This window comes from Periplaneta americana, chromosome 6 (genome assembly GCF_040183065.1).
Source record: "Periplaneta americana isolate PAMFEO1 chromosome 6, P.americana_PAMFEO1_priV1, whole genome shotgun sequence".
Classification (NCBI taxonomy): Eukaryota; Metazoa; Arthropoda; class Insecta; order Blattodea; family Blattidae; genus Periplaneta; species Periplaneta americana.
In genome coordinates, this window is record NC_091122.1 from 38,113,491 (window position 1) to 38,132,755 (window position 19,265).

Below are 19,265 nucleotides of genomic sequence, written 5' to 3' on the forward strand. Positions count from 1 at the left end.
TCAAAATAGTTCATTACAACATGTGTCCGGAAATGCTTTATTTCCGAGTTATAGCCATCACAACATTGAAATTCACCGGAACGTTTTTCTTTCCGCAGGTCGTTGCCGTCAAAGGAGACATTAAGAGGGCACTCTGACAGTTCACCTCTCGATTTCTACTTGTGGGGCCATTTAAAATCATTGGTTTATTCGTCTCCGGTGCCTGATTTGGAATCCCTTCGGAATCGAATTGTGGCATGTTCTGAGGACATACGCAATACTCCTGGAGTTTGGGATCGTGTTCGCAGGTCAATGAGACATCGATGTGAGGTCTGTATTCAAGCAGGAGGTGGACATTTTGAACATCTTCTGTAATGACAACGACCTGCGGAAAGAAAAACGTTCCGGTGAATTTCAATGTTGTGAAGGCCATAACTCGGAAATGAAGCATTTCCGGACACATGTTGTAATGAACTATTTTGATTGTCTACATGTGGGAAATACATACCTGAAATTATGCCCCGTATTTTTAAACACCCTGTATATAATAAATATATATAATAAATAATATATATATATGTATGCTTGTAACTTATGCATCTATGGTATCTATGTACACATGTGTTACTCTTCTTTGTATTATGTTACTTTTATCTCGAAGTGAAATGTTTGTTTTCCGTGATTGAAAACAGCCTTCGCTTTTATGATTTGACTGCTATGATATATAATTTCGCTATACTTATAGGCCTACATGGAAAATTACATCTTGTACGTAGTAGGAGTGAAACACTGTATATTCTTAAATGAGATCCATTTAGCATGTCGTGTAGGAAATTCCATTCTTCCGTCTGATGGCGTGTGATTAAGCAACAGAACTCTCGAAGTGACGTTTAGATTGAGTTCAACTCTTGGACACTGCATCATTCATAACTGTCACCATGGTTTTCATTGTCAGAACACACACATTCATCCATCCAACCGAGTTGCAGCCATTGTTATACCACCCGACGTCGGTGTTCTGAGTTCCAATTGGCTGTAAAACATGCAGAAATACGTGAGTACCACCACACAGACGTGTGTGCCCGCGTGTATTGTTTCGTGATTTAATGGTGTGATAAATTATCCTAAACATTTATCGCTACTTGGTGTCCAGATGAAATTTTGGTGCCGTCAAAGCTGTACCCTTTATTCTGGGCCCTAGCGAATGATGAATTGCATCGTCACTTCGTGAGCGGGGAATCTATAGTTTGAATCCTCATCTCGTATTCATTTCTGATCTCCAGTATTTTCAGGCAAGCGATTTCAGATGTAGCTCCGTTCGTGGCTTCTTATTTAAAGAACCGGTATTCGATCCTCGACTGTCACTGTAAGATTTGCAGTGAAAACGAGGATGTGAGGCAACTTTCCGTGTTGCCGGCGCAGTTCACAAGCAAACATTCTCATGGGGGCAGATAAAAAATTTAATTTTTTTCCTTCCACCATGTTAATAATGTCAAAATAAGTGCTTATACAAATTCTGGCCATTCGAGCGCAATTACGAGGGCCCTCCAGAAAGTAAGTTTCCCTGGGGCCGTTTACGTAAATAAAACACAATTTCATGGAAAGATTTATTGGAACAGATACACCAATAAAATTGTTGAGCTATTTTAAATTATTCCCCACGGAAATTGAGACATTTGTCATACCATGGGTAAGAAGCGGAATGCTAAAAATTAGTTTTAAAATTTTCCAGCGTCAGAATTCCATTTGCAGTCCATGGACAGACCAAGATACTGCATTTTGTATATAAGTTTTGCCCCGAAATACACAACCCTTGTAGGGCCGAATTTAGGTATAGCGCCGCCCCTAGGCAGTGCTGAAATTTGCCGCCCCCCAACTCCCACAAACGGTTTATGAGCATCTATTATACAGGTCATGTTTAGTTTAGTTTTAATTGAAATGTTACAATTCAGAAAACAATAAATTACTGGAATCAAAATACATGCATCTTATTTGTGAATTATAAAGATTTCCTTCGCACTTCACAGAGAAAGCATTAATGACGTCATCAAAGTCGATCTTACGAAGCACATCAGACTCGTTGGAAAGAAATATATTCAAACTTATTCATTATTGAAACAAAATTGATTTGTGAAAGCCAGGCTGTGGTTTATTTTTAAGCATTGGTTTTGTTGATGGTATAATTATTACGAGTATTTCTTACTTCGATAGGAAGTATAAAGTAAATTTTATTGAAAAATAAACTCCAACTCTTTGCGAAATAAACTTTTCATATCGAATTATATAGTGCACATGATTAAATAGTAATCTATTGTTGACGATATAATATTGGAAATGTAATTGAAAGTTGTGGTTACTATTCATAGCGATAAACACACATCTAATTTGATTTTCAACAATGCATTCTTGTTTATACAGGCAGTTAAATTTAAGCAGTTTCATAGTATAATAACATAATACCGGCATTAGACTCCGTACAACTATGGAGCTGCACACTTTCCTTTTACTCTCACCATGACCGCGACAATGCGATAGCAAAACAATATCCGACTACCACAGGATGTTCAAGAACAAACTTAAGAAAAGATTTACCAACAAGTGTTGTTTTAAAAACAAATTTCACTGTAAAATTAAAATGAAAAATAAAGGAAAGAAAAAATAAAGAGAGAGAAAATGAGAAAATGCGGCCCCCGTGGAAATAGCCGCCCTAGGCAACTGCCTAGATTATCTAGATCTAAATCCAGCACTAATCCTTTGATTTCCTATGATGGCTGGATATTCTTGCTTGTTTTGAACAGTGCGTCAGGAACAACGGAATGCGACTACTGCCATCCTCTGAGGAGTTTAGGGCTGAGAGGAATGCGGTTCCGACTAGTCTAGCGCGGTACTGGAGTGGGAGGGAACAGTGACATCGCCAGTCTGGAAGGAAGTACAATCATACTGAAAACATTCACCCAATTTACGAGAGGAGTTTGCCTATTAGTTTTCTAACGTATTTTTGGCGAGATAGAAATACAACCATTCGTACTTACGTGTTCAGAGAAGGAAAGTATTGTAGAAAATGTTTTTTATTTATTTATTTATTTATTTATTTATTTATTTATTTATTTATTTATTTATTTATTTATTTATTTATTTATTCTGGTGAAGTTAAGGCCCTCACACCATCAGAAATACAAATACAATAAAATAAATAAACATAAAAATCATAATAAAACTACAATAATATAAATGAAAAGAAGAATCATGCTATAAAATTTAGTGATTAGTAGAATTGAATTAAATTTGTAACGTAATCAATTTAAAAAAATAATAATAATAATAATAATAGTAATAATAACAATAATAATAATAATAATATTAAACTGCCCCCCATTGAGGGTAGCCCTTACGGACTCAGTATAGCCTCAAAAAATTATTATATATATGTAAACATAGATATTAAGTTTTAAAAAAGGGAAACAAAGAAAAGGGCGTGAAAAATTACAATTGCTATTAATGTGGCACCATGTGATTAATTAGGATTTGGCAGGATTTTTTAACACAGTTATCACCATGTCATCCCTCAGAGATGTTGGCAGAGCAAACTGCCGTCGAAATTCTTCGAAAAAAGCTGGTATAGTCCCTCGAGCACCTATGAGCAAGCCGAATACCTCAACGTGAATTAAGGCATATTTCAGCTTGAAATAGTAGACTGTAGGCTCATAGATAGACTTCTTCTCAAGGTGGACCCCGGCTGACTGATGACATTCTACTTCAAAACGTATCGTGGGGTCTACAATGATGCCCTGTTTAGTGTCAGCATTGTACGCTAAAATATCTACTCGTCTCGTTGATGCATTTTCCACAGCATGTTTCCTTAAAAATGACTTGTAACGGTGAAATATTTAATATGAGTAATTCATATAATATTAACATAGCTAACATCAGGGAGATGTTTGAGCAAAAATTGCAACAATATATTTAATATATTTATAACAAAATCACATAGGCCTAGGTAAACAATATGTATATGAAATATTCACACACTACCATAAACTGAAGACTGCATGTTTTTGGACGATTAATACTTCCCACTCCGCTCGGCTCGGCTTAGCTGTAGCAACAAAAGAATCTACCTGCAATCCCCCCGCACCGATGGCAAGAATACCTCAGGTCCCAGCACTAAACTCGTCGGAGGAAGACAGTATCTACTGTTGATTTTAATGTTTAGTGCAGTACCTACATCAGTGGTTGTCAGCACTCGCTGAAATGGGTAAAGAGTAAGCGGAGCCGTCCCGAGTGCCTCGTCGTGCAACAGGAAGAGGTAGAGAGCATACCCGCTAGCAGCTACGAGTGCACCATCGTGCAGTGTGTTCTCCGCAGGTAAGAGACGCTAGCCCCAGGGTGCTCTGTGCTGATGACCGCTGACCTACATGATCTGACTGTCCCTTTCTGATAGCAAGCATGTCCGCACTCTTCTTCGTACAATCCGAGAGCCCGTCCGTACCTTAAATTGACTTAAAACGTAAACAATTCAATTGTCCGCTGATTGCGTGTAGCTACCCGGCCTTAGTTCTAACCTGGGCCTTCCGGATGGAAGACTAGTGAACTAGTCTGCCGCCGCTGAGGTATAGTGAGGGTCACATAAGAACAGTTCCTAAACAGGAAATATTGCCGTCTTGTCAGTGTTGCCAACTGTTACCAGATATCACACGATCCTACGTACTAAATGACTTATTTACTTACCGTACTTTATGTTGGAAGGTTATTCTAAATAATTCAATAATTTGTAACATATTTTTGTAGGAAAACTATACGAGAAAGGGATCAACATGTAAATTATTTTGTGCGAGATCGTGCATATTTTGCTTGCTTTCCGCACAAAACCAATACGCGGTAAGTGTGAAATACCACATTCAGTATTCCCAACGTAACACACATAACAATTTCCCTCTTCTTACCGCTTAAGCGCCACATTCATTTTACTGCTTTAGGCTTTTAACATATTATTTTTAGAGACGTTTAACATAGTAATAATTATAAATTGGAAACTTACCACTGCAATTTCACCTAAATTGCACTGTTAATTATTGTTTTTAAATATTTGCAAAAATTAAGTAAACTCTACAACACTACAAAAGTTACTGCATTTGTAATGCAAGTAACATTAAGAAAGCCGTGAAAAAATCAACAAGATTCCATATGCCGATGTTATTACTGCAATATGTTATATAAATAATATTGTTAAAATATTAAAATGAAAAATAAATCATTACATAACCTTACCGTTTGTTTTAAGTTCGCATTTATAGACTGGGGGAAAAAAAAAGACAGACGTATATCACGGCCTGCTGGAATATAGTAAACACAGAAAAAATGTTATAGCAACAATGTTGAAGATAGATCTTTTTGTTTTTAAAAGTTGCCGTCATTGAACAGAAACCAATATGGAGATTTCATTGCAACTAATTAGAAATTCCTCTTTCAAGTATGTAATAAACGATCTTCGCACAAAATAATGTACGATACGTTTCGCTTTTTCAATCTTTTCCTCGAACATGAAAACATCAACATACCGCTCTTGTAACGCATATTACTATTGTCTGGCAATACGAAATTCATTGGTTTAACTAAACAATTGACTCAAGAGACCTAACCTAAAAATGTATTTTGTTTGACCACATGAAATTATTAATACTAACTCCGAAAACTTAACTGACTATAGTCTTGAATTATAACCACAACGCAACACATAAAATAACTATTACATATTAATATTAATACTGATATTAATTAATTATTAGTATGTCCAAATTTCACTAGTTCCGAGTAACAGATTCAGAAATCTAGTTCAATTTCAATTTCATGGAACTCCAGCACCGACAAATATTGTCGATATTTGTCTCAGCTGCCAACATACTAGTTACAAAATCACTACCATTTGTAGTATTTGTCAGTATCGAAATTCGAAACGAAGTTGGCAAAAGAAAATTCAACCTGCAAACTAGAAAATCACCACAATCCACTAGCCTATGTAGTAATGGGGGAAAATGGTTAGGTTTCACCCTTAGGTTATGAAGTAAGGGGCTGTCGAAATAAAATTGAATTCAAACGAAAACTTACTAGGCACTTGGTCAGTAATTGATTACTTGTAAATAGTTTCTTTAATCTATCACAAAATATTTCAATATTCAGTAATTTCATCACTATACAATTTTGTTATTCTAGATTTAATTTGTAATTCAGTAAATATAAAATATTCTTTGTTTCTCTATGATAAATTATCTAGCTTTAATTATTCAGGTAATCTTTTCGTACTTTGATTTTATTGTAATTGTAAATTTAATACTAACTGTAATATTATTTGTAATTGTAATTGTAAATTTAATACTAATTGTAATTTTATTGTTGATATTGTAGTTGGAATCTCCTGGTAGAGGGGCAGAGAAGGCCTGACGGCCTTATCTCTACCAGGTTAAATAAATAAATACTACTACTACTACTAATACTAAGCTGACCCGGACTATACACGCACAGCAAACATGAACTTTTTTGGCTAATGACAGAAGTAGAATCTCTGAGTGTCACGCAAGAGAAAAAAATGGACTGCCGTAATAGCTGGTTGTTAAGTCGAACATACTTTGCTATAGGCCTATTATTATAACATGTTCCTCAATTTTAGTTATCTGTTGGCGAAAAGCTGAAGGCATAGTGTTTAATGTTATTTAGTGGATATCAAATTTAATGACCTTTTTTTTTTCAGAAGGAAATGTATTGCCGAGAGCTGTTGTATACTAGTGACATTTCGAATGAATTGTATAATAAACCACAGTGATTCATAACTATCTTGTTAAAGAGATCAATTATATGTTGCGGTTTGCAGTTACAATACACCCATATCACTTTCGCTGGATCTTTCCTCAGTACATTAATGGTTTATACTGAGTTGAGTACGACAAAGTGCTATTTGCACAGTTACTTGGCAACATTTGCGCAATTACAACAAGACGGTCTGAAATTAGGTCGGTCAGAATGTTATCTTGCCCCTTTTTAACTCTCAGAACGACGGCATCTTTCAAAAGGAAGCTTTGTATGTCTAACAATACTTTCCGTTTCTAATTAAATTCTCCATCTAGATTGCCTTTCTTTAGTCATCATCTGCTTCAAAGATTAAGCCCGTTGGCTCTATCGTGTACTCATATGAGAGTCTGAATCCAGTGCTATAGTTACAAGTAGTGAGCCACCTGTAATTTTTGTCAGCATGGCACAAACTTACTGTCAGTGTCTCAAAAATGTCAATTATCCTATCAGAAAATTTAACTGTGGTTGCCTAGATTTATAGTTATACAGAGTGGACCATTTAAGTTGATACTGTACAATATCTCCAAAACTGAGCGTTGTAGAGATAAATGTCTTGAATAAAAGTTGCTTGATATTATGGGGGAAAGTGAATGCCATTTGACGTGTTTTATTTGGAGGACGTTGTGATAGTTATTTTAGGGTCAATTTATTTTTTTAAATAGGAACCTACATTTTTTATGTTGTTTTCTCATTCCTCATAAAAAACTAAACAACTTTTGTATGAAGCCTTTGCGATTGTTCTTATACTAACGTAAATAACAACAAAAATTATGAATGGCTGTGTACGAAGAGCGCAATGAATGGTTGGACCCATTCGAAACAGTCCAGCATCACAGTAGGCGAGGAGGCAATGAGACATCGTGTCCGTTGTTTTGTAACCATTTGTGGACCATTTAAGTTGATACTGTCCAATATCTCCAAAACTAAGCATTGTAGAAAGAAATGTCTTGAATGAAAGTTGCTTGATATTATGGAGGAAAGTAAATACCATTTGTCGTGTTTTATTTGCAGAACGTTTGGATGATCATTTGAGGGTCAAGGTACGTTTTTTAAATGGGAACCAATATTTTTTTTTTTTTTTCATTATTCCTCATCACAAAATAAATAGATTTTGTAAAACCATTTTGTAGTACATGGTTCTTTCACTGGTGTAACAACAATCGCAAAGTGCTTCATACAAAAGTTTTTAGTTTTTTATGAGGAATGAGAAAACAACATAAAAAATGTAGGTTCCTATTTAAAAAAATTAAATTGACCCTAAAATAACCATCACAACGTCCTCCAAATAAAACACGACAAATGGCATTTACTTTCCCCCATATCAAGGAACTTTTATTCTAGACATTTATTTCTACAACGCTTAGTTTTGGAGATATTGTACAGTATTAACTTAAATGGTCCACCCTGTATATGCCACCCGTTAAGCCACAGAGTAAGTCCTACTTCAGTAACACCAGGACGAACAAAATAAGCAACATGTTTTCATTTCGTAGTTATAGATTTTCTTCCAAGAACTTTAACCAGCATTCTCCAATCTTTCCTATTTTCCTCCTTCCTCTTAGTCTCTTCTTACAATCCATGTATCTTAATGTTGTCTATCATATATTTTCTTCTGCCCCTAACTTTTCTTCCGTTCACCATTTCTTCCATTGCATCTTTTAGTGGGCAGTTTCTTCTTAGTCAGTGACCCAGTCAATTTCTTTTTCTCTTCCTTATCAGTTTCAGCATTATTCTTTCTTCAACCACTCTTTCTAGCGCAGCTTCATTTCTTAATTATGTCAGGTGAAGAATACAATGCGTGCAGTTTTTTGTTGTGTAACTTTTTCCACTCTCCTGTAACTTAATCCCTCTTAGCCCCAAATATTTTCCTAAGCACCTTATTCTCAAACACACTTAACCTCTGTTCCTCGCTCAAAGTGAGAGTCCAAGTTTCACAACCATGCAGAACAACCGGTAATATAACTGTTTTATAAATTCTAACTTTCAGCTTTTTTGAGAGCAGACTGAATTACAAAAGCTTCTCAACCGAATAATAACAGGCATTTCCCATATTTATTCTGCTTCTAATTTCCTCCCGAATAAACATATGCCTACTACTACTACTACTACTACTACTACTACTACTACTACTACTACTACTACTACTAATTATTATTATTATTATTATTATTATTATTATTATTATTATTATTAATTTATTTAAATAGAATACAAAACTTCTAATGGCTAAAAATCCCATTGCATTCATATTATTCCCATTATTTCGATATACGGATAAATCGCAATATAGCGAGCGCCAGTAGGGGGAGTTATCCCCACCCACATGAAATGTGCATTCGGCACAACACTCGCCTATCACGTAGAGTGTCTGGTGAGCTAGTAGGGGAAAAGTGGAAGGGGTCGTGGGCGGAGCTTCTACGTTGGCTATTATTGCGATTTGCCCCGATATACAGTATTTTATATCTAGATTTTTATTACTATAGCATAGTTGCAGTATTAAATTGCCTAATTTTCATCAGCTTGGGGGTTGGGCGAAGGGCTAACAACCCATCACCGTAAAAAAGAGCTTGTTACGAATCCATACAGTTAGACTTTATAAACCGGTTGCTCTGTATGGTTGTGAAACTTGGACTCTTACTTCGAAATAAGAACAGAGATTAAGGGCGTTTGAGAATAAGGTGCTTAGGAAAATATTTGGGGCTAAGAGGGATGAAGTTACAGGAGAATGGAGAAAGTTACACAACGCAGAACTGCACGCATTGTACTATTCTTCACTGACATAATTAGGAACATTAAATCCAGACGTTTGAGATGGGCAGGGCATGTAGCACGTATGGGCGAATCCAGAACTACATATAGAGTGTTAGTTGGGAGACCGGAGGGAAAAAGACCTTTGGGGAGGCCGAGACGTAGATGGGAGGATAATATTAAAATGGATTTGAGAGAGGTGGGATATAATGATAGAGACTGGATTAATCTTGCTCTGGATAGGGACCGATGGCGGGCTTATGCGAGGGCGGCAATGAACCTCCGGGTTCCTTAAAAACCAGTAAGAAAGTAAGACCTATATATATATATATATATATATATATATATATATATATATATATATATATATTGAATATAGATTTAATTAAATCAAATTAGTTCATAAATTAATTTATTACGTTTTCGCATAGCCTTTATCTCTTACATAGATGTAATTAAATATACATATACTAGTCGTTAATATTTAACTCTAGACTATTGCTGAAGAATCTTCAGTGTATTGTAAATATTTATTATAATAAATGTAAATGTGTGCAATGTGACTACTGTATTGGTTAAGGCTGGTTCAGTAGAAGAGAAGGTCATAATTATGGCCATAACACTGCCAGCAAAAATAAAACATTCTAGAAAGATTTTATATAATTAAGAATAGGCTGGGGTAAAATCATGGACGTAGTACAGATCTCTAATACTGGTATAGAATTTAAAGATATGGGGCTCCGAGTCCTGAGGCGTAACTTATCAAGTAAGCCTACTTGTTGGACTTAAATAATTATCACTTATAAGATGTACAGGGACATCACTTTATTTTTACCAACATTTTTCACATTAACCTGGCTATACTCGGAAACACTGCTACCCCGTTCCATTACAGGAGTTTGGTATTACTAGTGCAATATGTAAACAAATTATTTTACTAGTTATAGGAGGAGAGAAAAGTAATGTATCCATTTATGTTACAGGGAAATACGATATTAGGATTTTCAGTTTGATCATTACTTTTACGGTATTTTATCAAAATACAGTAGAGTAGTAACATTTTTTTCCACAAACTCAACTCCTCAGGCGGTTTTATTCATTATAAATGGCTACTTTATTCAGCATATTACCGTACTTTCGGTAACTCTAATCTTCACTGCTCAGTCCACGCAGATAAAGTTATTCAGTCATGCTACACATCGTACCTGTGCGAAATAAGCAGGGGCGGGTATTTACGGAGTTCGAGAAATTCACGACCTAGGCCTAATAGGCTAGATATACAATAGATTTTTACTAATCTTTACGAATTAAGTGATCCTGATTAATAATATGCGGATAAAACAATCACGACAAATCGCGAAATAGAGTTCTAATAGCGAAATATGAACACATTCGCGAATTATTATTATTGTGTCGTTTTATAGCGAATTTCAAATTTTGAGTTCTTTTTTCGGACATTTTTTTCATTTGAATTTGTTGCACATTCAAGTAGGCTACATTACATGGTATTCAAGGTGTTCTAATTACATTAGTGAACTCAAAAGACGGAGAATTCAACATTTCACTAATAATTTGAAAATATTATTTGAGGACTGCAAGTTTTTTTTTTTTCCGTTTTTAATGAATGTGTGTTAAATACAGTCTCAATCCAACAAATATTGTCTATTGGCCATACCGCACCTTTACCAGAATCGAATGAATCTTTAATGTTAATTATTTGGAAAGTAATATTCATACTGAGTTAATACTCCAATTTCAAAATAGTTGTAGCTACTTTCCAAAATTTCCATTAATATTCAACAAGAGTACAAATCAATCTCCAACAATCTCCGCCGACACCAATATTAAAAAACACAAATGATAAAATTAATCTCCATAAATACCTGCCCCTTGAAATAAGCTTCAATAATATACTAGTAGTCTGTCCCTTCTATGGAAAACGCAACCATATTTCTGAAACACACTATACTCTGTACTATTTACTTCACTACTAGCAGACTTCGTTTGCTACAGCGGCCGTAAGTTTGTGTGGCTGACAGGAGCAAGAACATTAGTGAAAGGGGTGGGAGTCAAGTACATTCAGAAACACAGGTACAATAAAAATGTAAGTAAAAATAAAGTGATGTCTCTGTACAATGAGCCAATGAGTCTAGGTGCATGGAACCATCGAGGGACCGTGGTCCGGTCCTCGAAAAGTGACGCAGCTATATACTCGTACATGCACGTATAGTAATGGTATGCATATGTACTGTACATACATATGTAGTGTCTACTTAAATATATTAATCATATTTGTGTATAAAATCTGAAGTAACTTTAGCGATCATGCATATTGGTTTTCTAAGAATAAATTTCAGAGTCCAAGAATACAACTACAATAGTATTATCATATTATGCATACGCACAGCTAATTCCAAATCAGTGAAGTCATTCATTTCTTGTATAGCATATAGGCTATTTTGCCTGGTCCAAGCTAAGCTATGATTTCTCACACATGTAATCTGTAGTACGTTGCATAATTATTTTGTTTTGCACATATGTAAAGTAGTTGGATAGCCAAATGATATGGGAGACTGAGTTGAGAATAATTAACCCATAAGGTAATTAAGCTCGTGCAATGCGGATTTGCATAACACGCTGATTTCAGGAACCTAATTCGGCTGATGTGACGACAGAGTATTATGTACCAAAGTCATTAATTTTGATGAATTGAAATACAATTATTCAACGTTTTGCAACACGTAGGTAGGTTAAAGATTTCTTATTTAATCTGTGTTCGATGGGAAGTGAAATATCATCTTCATTTATGAGATTGGTACCCGGTTTCTTGAAAGACAGTTACCTGCACATACAGAGTTGTCTACACTTTCACGTGCTGATATGTTTAAAACGAGTTTCCGAAACAACAGTTATCGTCATCTTTACAGTTATCTGTGCTTCAACTGATAACCGTGCCTCGGCCTGTAGTTACCTGGCTGTTAGTACTGATTTTAAGAAATACCGACATGCGTAAAGTATAATAACTGATATTAAAAAATAATAATATAGACGACAATAAATTAAATTACTATATTATCTGTATAGTTTTAACAATTTGGCGGTTTGTTTACGTAACCTACAGTAAATGTTCTAATTAGGATAATAATGTGTTTGTAAAGACAATTTCTAATATCTCAAGCTTAATTTTCGTCATCAACTTCAGATTCTATATCGTCAGTCAGCGGGGAAGAGAAGGAAGAAGTCGAGAATACAACTGACAACGAGAGCGCAGAGGATGAAAGTCCAACAATCGTGGAGGTGTTTGAGAGGAAGCTAAAAAAGATGTGCGAGAAAATAGATGATACTTGTATAAAAATTTAGCGAGTTATGTGATAGTTAAAGAGACAAGGAAATACATACTGGAACTCTAGTGTTAAAGGCTCTGTGACCAAGAAATTATTCTTTCCCATGTACAAGGCAGACTATGTTGCAGTCAGTTCTAAACCGACTTCTTTTACACCCAATTTATGACCGGCCATGGAAAATTCGGTCCCTACTTTGAAAGATTTAGGATCAAAAGTGCAGAAGAATCTCTGTGCATATGCAAAGAGAATCAGACTGTTGAACATCTGATTTTTCACTGTCCAGTGTTCGAAAGGAAAAGACACTTTTTAAGATATCATATCTCGGACTGCAATTTAAATTACTGCACACCCCTTTACCATTTTCTTAGGAAAAAATGTTGTTACAAACAATTCATAGAGTTTATACACCACATCCACGCAAGACTGTAGCTGTTAATTGTATATAAATTAATGATGTTATAAAATCCTAATGCACTATGTAAAACAAGGTGTCTATCTTTGGGACATAATAATAGTAATAACAATAATAACTATGTTTGTATTATAGATTTTACTATTGTTGAGTATTTGATGACAGGTATATAGTTTGTAACCATAAGTAATTTTGTTTTTTATTTTTTTTACTAACGCAAACCAACTATATAATAGGGGTTTTATTTGTAACTACGCCAATTCTGTGCATTATCTCATTAATATTGCTTAAAATTATGTATAAAATCACAAATTAATGTAATAATCTTGCAATTTCTCTATACCTTCGATTATAATTTCTAATTTTATTTCATTTTGTTTTAACTGAAAGTAATTATTGCATAACGTATTTAGTATTGTTTACTGTCTCTTAATTAGTGTATTTATATTGTAACTATGATTCACACCTACTATTAATTCTTTAAAATTGTGTATTATCACTACATAATGTATTTCACATGTAACAAACTACAACCCTAATATACCAAAGGTAAAATAGGGTTTCAATATTTGGATAACAATAATAATAATAATAATAATAAGACGTGTGAAGTGTAAAAGTGAACTAGAGGAAAGATCTGACTTCGTTTGAGGCATTAGATGCGGTCAAAAATGTGAGTATTAGATCAATAAGTTAACTGAAGTGGAACTGCGAATAATATAGAGGATCAAGAAATGAAGTGTTAATAGAAGATGAATAGAGTAAATTAGAGAGATGAAAAGCAATATGGTAGCGAGACTAATAAGAGTAAGAGAGAGTATGTGCAAGTAGTGAGAGTGTACCGTATCCAATAAAGTGAAAAAGTGACATGTGAATCGAACAAGAAATTGCAAGGAGATAGCACAAACATTAGAACATTGCAAGAATAATTGAGACAAATAAAGTAGATGAGATAGTAGAAATATTAGTAAATACTAGTCAGAGATAAAAAGGTTTGAACGTTAAACATAAAAGTAGGGATAACAGTAACGAAAGATGAAAATGATATTAGTAGAGTTGGAGGAATAGATGTAGACGCGAATGTTACTATGTAAGAGTAAGGTGGACAGTAGTGCATAGTATTTGGAAATTAGACTGAGGGAAGAGATAGAAGATCAAGAGTTGTAGATACTGTAGATAGGCAGAAGCAGGGTTAAACTTAAGATATTTGGCAGACTAGGGGAGTCATAGATGATTAGAGAAATATAAAGGATATAGGATGAAATGTAAGCAAGGTAGTGGTGGACCGTATGCAGAAATGTGAGGGAAGCCATTACCTAAGTACAGTGCATATCCCTTTCAGTTCTTCAGTAAAAAATCTTGGCATTCACATGGATAATAATCTCAACTGGGACATGCAAATCACAGAAACCTGCAGAAAAGTATATTCTATTATCCATGTGCTAAAAAGGATAAATGTTCATCTCCCCTCTTGCTTAAAAAAGTCCCTTGTGCAGACACTTGCATTTCCCTATTTCGACTATGCGGACATTTTACTGACTGACCTCTCCAGCGACAACAAAATGAAACTTCAACGTGCTCATAATTTGTGTGTACGTTTTGTAAGCAATGTTCGTAAATATGATCATATTACCCCATCCCTGGAAGCAATAGGTTGGCTTAAACTAGATAAGAAAAGAAATTTACATTCACTTCTCTTTCTCTTCGAAATCTTGAACTCTTCTATTCCTTCGTACCTGTCGTCTCGCTTCACTTACCTTTCTTCCCACCATAATCTGAACACACGCTCTCGTCATGAAACAATACTAACAATACCATCCCATCGCACCTCCTCATACTCATCTTCTTTCACAATAGCCCTGCCAAGACTCTGGAATTCGCTACCTGCTAGCATCAGGGACTGTCGAAATAAAATTGGATTCAAACGAAAACTTACTAGGCACTTGGTCAGTAATTGATTACTTGTAAATAGTTTCTTTAATCTATGACAAAATATTTCAATATTCAGTAATTTCATCACTATACAATTTTGTTATTCTAGATTTAATTTGTAATTCAGTAAATATAAAATATTCTTTGTTTCTCTATGATAAATTATCTAGCTTTAATTATTCAGGTAATCTTTTCGTACTTTGATTTTATTGTAATTGTAAATTTAATACTAATTGTAATTTTATTGTTGATATTGTAGTTGGAATCTCCTGGTAGAGGGGCAGAGAAGGCCTGACGGCCTTATCTCTACCAGGTTAAATAAATAAATACTAATACTAATAAAAGACGTTTGATGACAATAAATATGAATATGAATATGAATATCGTCAGTCAAGGAATATTTTATTCTTGGGTGCTCTACTAATGTCAATGGTATTTCGGGCTCTGAAAAGTCAATTTTAACACATGAAAGCATTCATATCGACGAATATAAAATGTTTTTACATGTCTATCAATATGGCTGCCGTAACCACCACAGCTGACTACGGTTGCAGTTTTGTAGCAGAAGTTACATCTAGCTCTCTCTCTCTCTCCACTGGTATTATTTACCTCGATGGTCACGCCAAATACCAACAATTATTGCTTTTTTAATCAAAATACGATTTAGATGGAAGTAAGTGTATATGTACACATCATTTATCACACGGTTCTTTAATTGAAAGCCTTGCACCTACCGTACTATAGCTCACTGTGTTCCTATCAGCCATACTAGTGGAGTCACGTATGGACGATAATAGATACTTGAAGTTACCTTAGCTGTTAGTTACAAAGGTAAAGGTATCCCCGTAAAATGCCATGAAGGCACTTAGGAGGCATGGAGGTAGAGCCCCATGCTTTCCAGGACCTCGGGACTAGAATGAGGTAGTGTGGTCGGCACCACGCTCTGACCGCCTTTTACCCCCGTGAAAGACCCGGTACTCAATTTTTTATAGGAGGCTGAGTGAACCTCGGGGCCGTTCTGAAAGTTTGGCAACGAGAAAAAATCCTGTCGAACCCCGGACCTTCCAATCCGTAGCCAGCTGCTCTACCAACTGAGCTATCCGGCCGCCCTGTTAGTTACAACCGCTGATAAATCTACATTTAACTTTCCGGAAACTCATGAAAGTTATCAGTGCAATATTTATAAGACAGTTAACTGAGGTGAACCAGAAACCGGATATGGGAATTATAATTCACTTCATGAGGTGCAACTGAGATACATATACAATTTTTAGAATCTCTAAGTTTTCTGGGAGCCTATCGGTGTTTTTCTCTAGTAGGAACCAGTAAAAATCGATTAAGGAAAAACTTGTTTTTCGTTACCTAAGCACGTCCCCTGTCGTTTAACTGAAGCCTTGTCCATTCAATTGAAGGTGGGTTTAGAAGTTTATCTCCCGTATAAGTTGGCTTAGCGTTTCGAGCAGTTTCTTTACGTATCCACCTTTTTTCGGTAGAACGGTGCGGGTGGTGTACGGAGTTGAAGAGACGTCGGAACCCTGCAATGGCGAGTAGTGTCTGGGGGCCAGAGGGTTGCATTGCAGTAGTTCTGCGCATACTCCGTCACCATACCCCCTGCATCCATCCACCCCATCTTCCCCTAGCTCCACCCCCCTCTACCAACTCTCGTTTCTCTTCCCGCCCAATCATCCAACCCATTTTTGTTCTAGTTTTAGAGCCTTTTTTTTACTTTCTTTTGAATTAAAACCCCTTGCACACTTACTTCCTTCCACCTATCGTAGGTCCTTTCTTCCTGCCCTGTTTTCTTTCATCACAGTTAATTTCTGTTTCATTATTTCTTATATGTATATATATTTTGGAATTGTGTATCGCATCTTCGACTCCAGGGTCCTCGTATGTCAAGCAGAAGGTAATATTATAACATCTGCATCCCGGAATTGGTACTTCACCAAGTGAATGAATACTCTACTATCGACCCTCAACTTTTCTCTCTACGTAAGCAACAGTATAACTCGGAAATATTACTTCGTACCTCGGCACATTTGCCGTAATTTAAAATTCCAATTACTGACTGACTCGGAACTCGAGAGTTTTGGACTCTAACGAGCTCTATTCTTAAGAACCCGGAGACCTCTAACCATTGCATAAGAGTTGAGAGCAAGCGAATTCTCGTAGTCCGCTTAGCAGAATTAGCGACAGGATTGGCCTGATAGGGATCGAATTCCTTCCGAGCAAGACCAAGACTACCCGTGGATCGATTACACCAGTGGTTCTCAGCTAATGTTTCGCGAGTCCAATGTGGGTGGAAAAAGGCAAAGGAACTCTCTTGACGACGTATAGCAGTCTTGCGATGGTGACTAATAGTTGCGGGCGAGAGCTATTTTATGCCCGCTGCGCGCGCGCGGAGCTCTTTTACCTGTAAACATTGCTAAAGGATGTACAGATCTTAGAACACAGCGCATCATGACGGAACGGAAACGCTTAAAGCCTTCAAGGAAGAGTGGAAGATACAATATTTATGCTTCGAACATGGTGATGAAGTCCAGTGTTTGTTGTGTAAAAAAAAATATCATTTGCAAAAAAAAGCAACATAAAACGGCATTATAAGACGCAACATGAAAAATATATAGGCATTATTCAGGAGAAGAGAGAAATAAATTCATTTCGGAATTGACATCGAAAGTAAATTAATTTACATTTGGGTCAGCAGATAGTATCTAGACTCCTTTTATTTCTTTATTTTAAATGTATTATTGATGTTTTATTTGTTGCTTGTTTCTGGATATTTACTTTTATTAGACTTCGTGTTTCTTTAATTTAGAAATAATATTTTATCTTTGATTGCACATTAACTTTTACTATTACTAAACTCAAAATGCTAATTCACTTTTATTCCAATAACTATTTTCAGGATTTTTATCAAATATGAACTAAACATTTTGAAAACTTTGATGCAAGGAGCTTTTTTAGTAACGTCAATATAAAATATACAGTACTTAAAAATATAATTTCAAAACTATTAGACCTAATTGGACAAAATTTTGTACAGATGATATTATTATAGATCTGTTTATATAGTTTAAATTTCACAAATTTTGGCCGAAATTGTGAAAGTTTTAAAAGTCATACATATCCCCTTAAATGATTGACCCCAAAAATTACGATGGCTCTCAATATCTTAATTTAATCAATTTGTTTTTTTTCGTGTTACGTGCATCTCACAAATCACTCTAAGAAAACTCATTACATAATCACGACTGGAGAGTAAGGACTACATTTTCACAATCACACAATCAATATACTCTATTTCAATCAATATTGCCATTATTATTTTTTCAACAAATACTCAAAAGTACTTAGAGATCACACAGGTCGAGCAGGTAGACCCTATTAGTTTCTCCTAACCGATGAAGTGAAGTATTTACATAATAAATAATTGCTTTTAACAATAAAATGGTTTACATACAATTAACTTTTCCTATTTCTCTTTTTGTTCCTAAAAACCCTACCCTTTGCGATTTGTTTTTATATGTACATGTATATCAAATGACTGAGTAATTAGCCCTATTACATAGCCAGAAATTTAGTAACGCAGGTTATTGTAATAATTGCTGTCTTTATTCGCTGCATGTGCATATACATCCCTGTGTCTACGTTACAGTGAATGCGCTATGCGCTCGTGATCAAGGTCGAGCTCTTCTACCATGATTGGGAGCTAATATCGTTTCATCCCTGACGTATAGTGTCGTTCAAAATTTTAAGGCCACCCCTCTAAAGCATAGTTTCGACTCCAGTCCTTGAACTTTTGTGAAATCAGACGATTTGATTTTTATACATGAACCAAATACCTGTGAAAAACGAAGCCTTCTTTCTCACCTCCCCCTCCCCTCCCGCAAACTCAACATCTCTGTTTCAAATTGAAGTCATTTGTTTTAAATAAAAAGTGATAATAGCACAAGGAGGCTTTCAGATATGTTTACCTACTTGCCAAAATCCACTGGTCTAGGTGC